Below are 8,022 nucleotides of genomic sequence, written 5' to 3' on the forward strand. Positions count from 1 at the left end.
AGGGAGGGGGGACTCTTCCAGTAATGAACCTGAAAGGCCTAAATGCCCTCACGGCATACCATCATTTCAAGATGGAAGACCTATCCCTGCTGAAAAAACATGTTGAACCCAGGGGAATGGATAGGGAAACTAGATCTCAAGGATGCGTATTTCACTATCCCTATGCACAAAGACCACTGGCAATACCTAAGACTCCAATGGAAACACTCAATGTTCGAATTCACTTACCTGCCTTTCGGGCTCAGTCAGAGTCCAAGAGTGTTTACAAAGGTTCTAGAACCAGTTGTGGCATACTTAAGGAGACAAGGTGCCCGCCTAATAATTTACCTGGACAACATTCTTGTCATGAAAAAATCACCAGAACGTCTTCTCGGAACTTACAAAAAGTCATAGGTTATAGTAAACTAAAGAAATATGACCCTAAGGGTCCCAGGGGACAAAGTAGAAAGCATCCTAGACAATGTAAGACTTCTTTTGAGGAGATCTACAATTTCAATTAGGAGACTTGCTGAGGTTATAGGAAAACTTCAAAGTTGCAAAATAGCAGTGCTACCTGCCCCCATTCATTACAAGACCCTACAAAGACAAAAAATCAGAGCTCTAGCAAAATTAAAAATTAAACGAGGCTTACCTGTAAGGTGAAGTTTGATCGTAATTCTACGAGTCGTTGGTCAGGAACGAATAAGTCACGTGAGATAGCGCGCGGTAAGCAAGCAATCAGTTTTGAAAGGTACGTGCTCATGTCATTATAGTTGTCTATAGGGTAGGGTATCTAACCCCATGTGATAATGGTAACAAGGGTGGGCACGTGACTTCTCCGTTCCTGAGTAACGACTCGTAGAGTTACGATCAAACTTCACCTTACAGGTAAGCCTCGTTTAATTTTTTAATTCTACCTCGTCATTGGTCTAAGTCACTACGAAGTCACGTGAGATTTTTAAAGCTAATGGCAATGAGCACTATCTGTATTGTCGTATACACATCAAATAGATAAGTAAGTTGATAAAAATTTTATTCAGGTAAACTTTCCAAAAACAGCTAAAATTATTAGGTGGTTTATTGTAGAACTTTCTAAATGTTCTTGCATTTGTCCATCCTGCAGCATTCATGATCACTTCCACAAGAACATTAGCAGCTTTGGCTGCTGAGGTCGACGTAGAACGGGTGATATGGGCACCATAGACAGTAGTGTCAATTCCAGCATTTTCTAACACATTTTTTAACCAACGACTAATAGTCTCTGTAGAGACGGGTGTGAAAGGTTTACAGTAACTTAACAACAATTGTGCATTACTCGCTCGTAATGGTTTCGTATGACAAATGTATTCTTTGATTCAAGAGACAACACACAAGTTCTTGTCTTCAAAAGCAGCCAAGCGGACTCGTCCAAGGTGTTTCCCTGGTCTTGAGGTCTTAAGTAACGTTCCAATGTAGAAAATGCAATGTTCATCAGTTATCAACATGGATTCTGTATTAAGTACTTGTATTGTTTGGCATCTCTGGCCTGAACACAAAGCAATAAGCATTGTTGGTTTGAGTGTCAAGTCTGCTAAGTGAGTTCACTCAGCGGTTTGAGGCTTCTTAGGTATTTTAGTACAACAGCAACATCCCAGATCTCCTTGTAACGTTAGAGCGATGGACGACTAGAGTAGACCCCCTTTAAGAATTTGACCACTAAGGCGTGATTTCCGAAGGTGCGCTCCCCTCCTGGGAATATAACTGTTGACGATGCAGAGCGGGCTGTGTTGATTGAGCTGTATGAGAGGTTATGTTCATACAGTACAGCTAAGAAATTCAAACCATCTGTGACAGATGCTAAAAGCGGATGAATCTGTTGTTTACTACAGCATTTCTCTCATCGTTAAAGGTGTGATTGGTACTGTTTTTGTGTTCCAGGTCTCCATGATTGGAGGATGACATTGGTAGTTGTTGCTGAAAGGCCTTGGCTTGAGAGAAGTCCCCTGATAAATGGCATAGTGGCAGTGTTAGGTTCTTGTGTAGCGAGTGAAGACGGTCTGGATCCGATGGCAAGATCAGTGTGTCGCTGTTCCTAGGCAAAATAATAGCTGTAATTAGCATACGCACAAGGTATGGCCACCAGGCCTGCGTAGGCCATTGAGGTACCACAATTAGGCTAGTGGCCTTATCTTCATTAGCTTTCCGCAGGACTTCCTGGATTATACAGAATGGGGGAAAAGCATAGCAAAAGTACTTTTCCCATGATATATGGAAAGCATTTATAGCAAATGCTCCAGGGTCAGGCTGATATGATAATATTTGTCACATTTATAGTTGATTCTAGCTGCAAACAGGTCAGTGTCTGGTTCCGACCTATGATATCTACAGCCTAATTAAATATGCTAGGGTTCAAGCTCCATTCTGTCTCTCGGCGGTTTTTCCGAGATTCTGAGTCAGCGATAGTGTTATGAGCCCCAGCAATGTGTGAAACACTTAGCCAAATATTATGCTTTGTGAACCACTCCTATATCTGAATTACCATACTATTAATTAAAGGAGAGTGGTATGTTCCCATTTGGTTTATACAGGCCACTGGAGTGGTGTTGTTAATAAGAATGCTCAGGGAATGTCCAGTGATTTTGTCCTGGAAGGATTTAAGGCCAAGTAAGACTGCTGTAGTCTCTAGATAATTAATGTGGTTTTCTGCTTCTGATGGGGTCCAACACCCACCTATTGAGGTATCTTCCAAATTGCAACCCCAGCCTATTTTTGAGGCAGCAGTTGTCATAGTTAACATGGGTGAGTCATGACTGATAGGTCTATAGGCACTCTGGAGATTGTGTAGCCACCAGTTCAGATCAGAGCATGCTGCATGAGAGATAGTCATGTAGGCATCAAATTTGCCTTTGTTGGCTCTTAGGGCTTCAGTTATGTCTATTTCTAGCCACCTATAGTGCAGGGGTCCAAACATGACTCCCGGGAAGCTACATGTCCGTAATCCTAATACCCTTGCTACCTCTCGGATAGATGGCGTAGCATGATCTAAAATGTTCTGGCAGGCAGTCTTGACTTTGCAAACTTTCTCAGGTGTGACAGATATTCTCATAGTCCGAGAATTTATTACAAACCCAAGGAATACAAGTTCTTGGGTAGGTGTAAGCGCAGATTTTACTGGGTGAATAGGAAAACCTAAGCTATTGAGTAATGGGACAGAATCAATAATATTTTGAACACAGAGTTCATAAGTATCTGCTTGCAGGTAAGAATCATCAATGTAACCTACTGATAGGTGCCCCATTTGGCGAAGTTTGGAGTACGCAGGTTTAAGGATCTTAGTAAATTTTCTTGGGCAAAAAGCTAAACCATTCGGGAAGCATGTAAATTGATACAGATTACCCCTCCATGAGAATTTCAGGTATCTACGGTCCTTGTTGGCAATAGCAACTAAATAGTGAGCAACCTTAAGATCTATGCTAGCCATAAAACAGCCAGGTGTGACCATCTCGATTGTAGTCGCAATTGTATCCATCTTGAAATGATGGTATTCAAGATACTGATTTAGAGATTTTAAGTTAAGAATCGTACGATAGCAGCCGTCCTTGTTTGGACGTAGGAAAATAGTTGAAATGAAATCATGTTGTTCTCGAATTGTGGGTTCAATAATCCCTTTTTCCTGTAGTGCAAGGATCTCTGAATCTATAAATCGTGCTTGTTTATCAGACCATTGTGGTTGATAAGGAGGTTTAACCTGCATCAGTATGTGTGTAAAGTTCATACTGTGCCCTTCAACCTTGTCAAGAATTTCTCGGTCAGTTGTCAATGTTTTCCATGGGGCAATTTTGCCAGTTATCTGGCCCGCTTTGAACGTTAGAATGTTAAACCTGCTGTACTCCAGAAATTGTGGGAACGTTATGCTGTAATTGCGTATCGTGAGGGTGGGCATTTGTTTTTCTATTTGTTTGTTTGAGTCTCGGCACGCTTCGTGCGGTTGTAATTGGAGTAGCTCTTCGTTTTGTAGTTCTGCCGGCCCTGGGTCGGCGGTGCACGATATAAAAAATGCTTGCCATCATACCTGCCGTTGTTACGCTGTCGCTTCTGCGAGTGGGATGATTTTCTGGCTATATAGCCAATTTTATTAGCAGCTCTAATATGAGTTAGCTGGGTCTGGAGTTCGTCTCCAAATAGTAGCTCTGTCACTGGAATGTTAGAACAGCTCAGGTCACCATAGTCCTTGTGAAGTTTGGGCTTAATTTCGTCTCTTCTGAGTTGTGAGATTTCATAACTTGCATGCCCGAGCAATTGCAATCAATCAGTTGTCATTACAAGTGAGTTATTAAGCTCTTTAGCTATTTCTCAGTCGACTTTTGTCTTAAGTTTCAACAGTAAATCGGTGGATTTGACAATTGCGTAAGCCGCCCTCGAAGTGGTGGTTTGTAGGCGAAAAGGAGGAAAAGTTTGAGATCTTTGCCACGAGCTTCTCATGGGAGTTTTGACAAAATTTCCTCATTCACTTTATGCAACATGTGATAAGTTTGGCGCAGTTTAATGGTCGATGATATTTCTGGCTTTTTTCTTTCATCTGGTCTTCCGAAAGTTTGTGCAACCATGCTTTATTGGCGATTTTGGCCAATTTCTCCGAGACAGCTGCGGCTGTCTTCTCCGACTCGTCCAGTGATTGAGCGATATCGTCTAAGACATCATGTTCCCCGGCAGTGCTTCTGAGTCGTCGGCGCCATGAATGCGTTTGAGTGCTTCGCTCAAAGCAGCTATATTTCGGCTTAAACTAAACATCATATTCATCATGAGGGCGTTTTTATCCAGTTGTTGATCGTCAGAATCAAAGTCTTCGTCTTGTAAGAGTTCGTTTTCATCTTTTTCCGTCTTTATCCTGAGAATTAAGTCAGATAAAATGTGTATACGGGAGACCAACTTTCGTTGGACTGTTCGATTGAAAACCGAACGCAACTGATTGCTTGCTTTCCGCGCGCTATCTCACGTGAATTCAAAGTGACGTAGACTAATGACGAAGTAGAGTTCAAGAATTTCGACTCCCACATAATCTTAGACCAGGAGTCAAAAACAGACTTTTTGTGGTGGCAAACTCACCTCCGAACGGCGAAACCTTGCCCCATTCGCCCTGCAGCTCCATCCATTATAATAGAATCGGATGCGGCGAGTACAATTGGATAGGGGGGGGGGGGGGGCACATGGGAAATCAATCAATCCGGGGACTATGGTGGTTGGAAGAAAAGACCCTCCAGATAAATTTGCTCGAGCTGAAGGCTGGTTTCCTAGCATTGCAAGCTTTTGCAAGGAACCACAGGGACTGCACAGTTCTCCTGAGAATAAACAACACAACTGCAGTTTCCTATGTAAACAATCTCTAGGGAACCCATTCAAAGACTCTGTCCACACTAGCCCTACTATTGTAGGACTGGGCTCTAGGGAGAGACTTAAACCTGAGGGCAGAATACCTCCCAGGTCACTTGAACCAACGAAAAGATGCCCTTTCAAGGAAATTATCTCAGGACCCAGGGGACTGGAAACTGGACATAGCTTGCTTTCAGGCCCTCCAGACCAGTTGGGGTCCCCAGGACATAGATTCCTTCGCCAGCCTGACAAACAAACAACTCGACAACTACTTCAGTTGGCTTCCAGACCCAGAAGGCCTGAGCAGTGACGCTTTCCTCCATACATGGGTAGGGATGTAGGGTTACGCATTTCTGCCCTTTTTTCACCTCCTGCCTGCCTGAGAAAGATTCGGGAGGAGGAGGCCCTGGTGGTGCTTGTGGCTCCCGTCTGGCAAGCGCAGTCTTGGTACCCCACTCCGTTATGCATAGCAGTGGACTTTCCCATTCTTCCCCCCCCCCCCAAAGCATCGCTCCTGTAAACCCAAGGGGGGGGGACTCGCACCCTTTGATCCAAAACGGAACTCTGTTCCTGGCAGTGTGGCTCTTATCAGGAGAAAAAATGCAACCTTAGGTTTTTCAGAGGAAGCTTCGAAGCTTTTACTACCTTCAATACAACTCGGCCTGGATAAAGTGGTTGGGCTGGTGTAGCAGATGGAAAGCTGAATCCCTTTCTCCGTCTATAATTATGAGTGCTAACTTCTTAGCCCATTCTCACTCTGAGGGTTTAGCCTACAAGACCATCAATACTTATTGTTCCTGCCTTTCATCTTCTCCGATCTCCCACCAGTTGATAATTCAGATATTGGCAAACGCCCCCCGCATTATAAAAGTTATGAGAGGTATTGGTTTAACTAACCCTCCTACACCTCGGTATAGTCATACATGGGATGTTAAAATAGTCACCAACTATATCCAGTCCCTTAACGAGAACAAACAGTTACCTCTTAAGACTCTTTCCCATGAATTGGCCGTGTTTTTACTTTATCATCGGGTAGAAGGTCTTGCGAAATCACTTCTCTTGACCTCAAATATATTGTTGAAAAACCAGAAGGAATTTTATTTAGCATTCCAATTCTCACCGCAGAAAGGTAGCTCTTCTCCCAAGGAAGTTTTATTCCCAAGATTCCCCTTTAATCCGAAATTATGTGTGGTTTCTTGCATCACAGATTACATGGATCGTACAAGCACACTAAGAAGTGATGATAGGCTACTCGTTTCTTACAAAAAGCTATATAGACATATTTCCTCTTCCACATTGGCCAGATGAACTAAATGCCTTCTTTCCGAATCAGGGATTGACACCTCACTTTTCAAAGCTCTCTCTACCCGTGTATGGGCGGCGGTCACCACCAAAAATACAAGGATGTTAAATAGATCAGTAAATACAAAGATGGTTTAAGGATCAGCTGCAGGATAGCATAGCTAATAAAGGAATGGCATGGCCAAATTATAGACAGTCTAGGTTTCCTTCATGAAACAGAACACCCTAAACACAAATAGTCTAGCCAAATGATAAACGGTCTAGTTGCCCATGTCGAGTTGAAACATGAAATTGTGAAATGGACCAGCTAAATTGCAAATAGTCTAGCACTCATTTGCAATGCAGTACACAAACAGTGTAGCTTTGCATCAAATGACTCAGGTTAATACGGAGTAGCACAGCGCACGCACAAACGGTATAGCTTTGGGTAAAATGGCTCAGCATAATGTCGAATCAGTAGTACAGCGTACATACAAACAATGTAGCTTTGCGTGAAAAGGCTCAGCGTAATGTGGAATGGTACAGCGTACACACAAATGGTGTAGCGTTGTGCGAAATGGCTCAGCGTTATGTCCAATGGTACAGCGTACATACAAACAAGGTAGCTTTGCGTGAAAACTTACCCAAATTGGCTATGCTTTACGGCAAGGCGAAGTGAAGGCTCTTCAACACAGCGACTACAATACGTGATGGTTCCGGTTCGCGCCATTCTCCACACTCGATGTCGTCATGCCCCCCAGTAGATCGCTGTTCCACTTGCGGTGTGTGTTTTTGATGGTTTCGGCGAGATAGCGTAATGTAGAATGGTACAGCGTACATGCAAACAGTGTAGCGTTGCGTGAAATGGCTCAGCGTGATGTCGCATAGCACAGCGTACACACGAATGGTGTAGCGTTTCGTCGAATAGCTTTGCAGAACATCAGACGCTCCCGCTGAACATTAAATTGCTCAGCATTACATAAAATATTTCGATGTTGTGGCAAATCTTCGAGCTTGCTTGCGGCGTGACGTGAAGGCTGAGCTATTTAAAGCAACGCTAAACCGTTTGTGTGTACGCTGTAGCATTTGACATTGCGCTGAGCTATTTCACGCAACACTACGCTGTTTGTATATACGCGGTACCTTTTGGCATTATGCTGAGCCATTTCCCACAACGCTACACCATTTGTGTGTACGCTGTACCACTCTACATTACGCTGAGCCTCTCCACGCAAAGCTACATTGTTTGTATGTACGCTGTGCCACTGATTCGACATTATGCTGAGCCATTTCACCCAAAGCTACACCGTTTGTACGTACGCTGTGCTACTCCGTATTAACCTGAGTCATTTGACGCAAAGCTACACCGTTTGTGTACTGTATTGCAAATGAGTGCTAGACTATTCGCAATTT

At 43.4% G+C, this 8,022-nt stretch overlaps 1 pseudogene; it reads right to left on the reverse strand.

Moving 5' to 3' along the window:
- Positions 1-1,815: 1,815 nt before the first annotated feature.
- LOC148716742 (uncharacterized) lies at positions 1,816-5,111 on the reverse strand (annotated as a pseudogene).
- Between the last annotated feature and the right edge of the window lie 2,911 nt (positions 5,112-8,022).

Source organism: Stylophora pistillata, chromosome 14 (genome assembly GCF_964205215.1).
Source record: "Stylophora pistillata chromosome 14, jaStyPist1.2, whole genome shotgun sequence".
Taxonomy (NCBI): Eukaryota; Metazoa; Cnidaria; class Anthozoa; order Scleractinia; family Pocilloporidae; genus Stylophora; species Stylophora pistillata.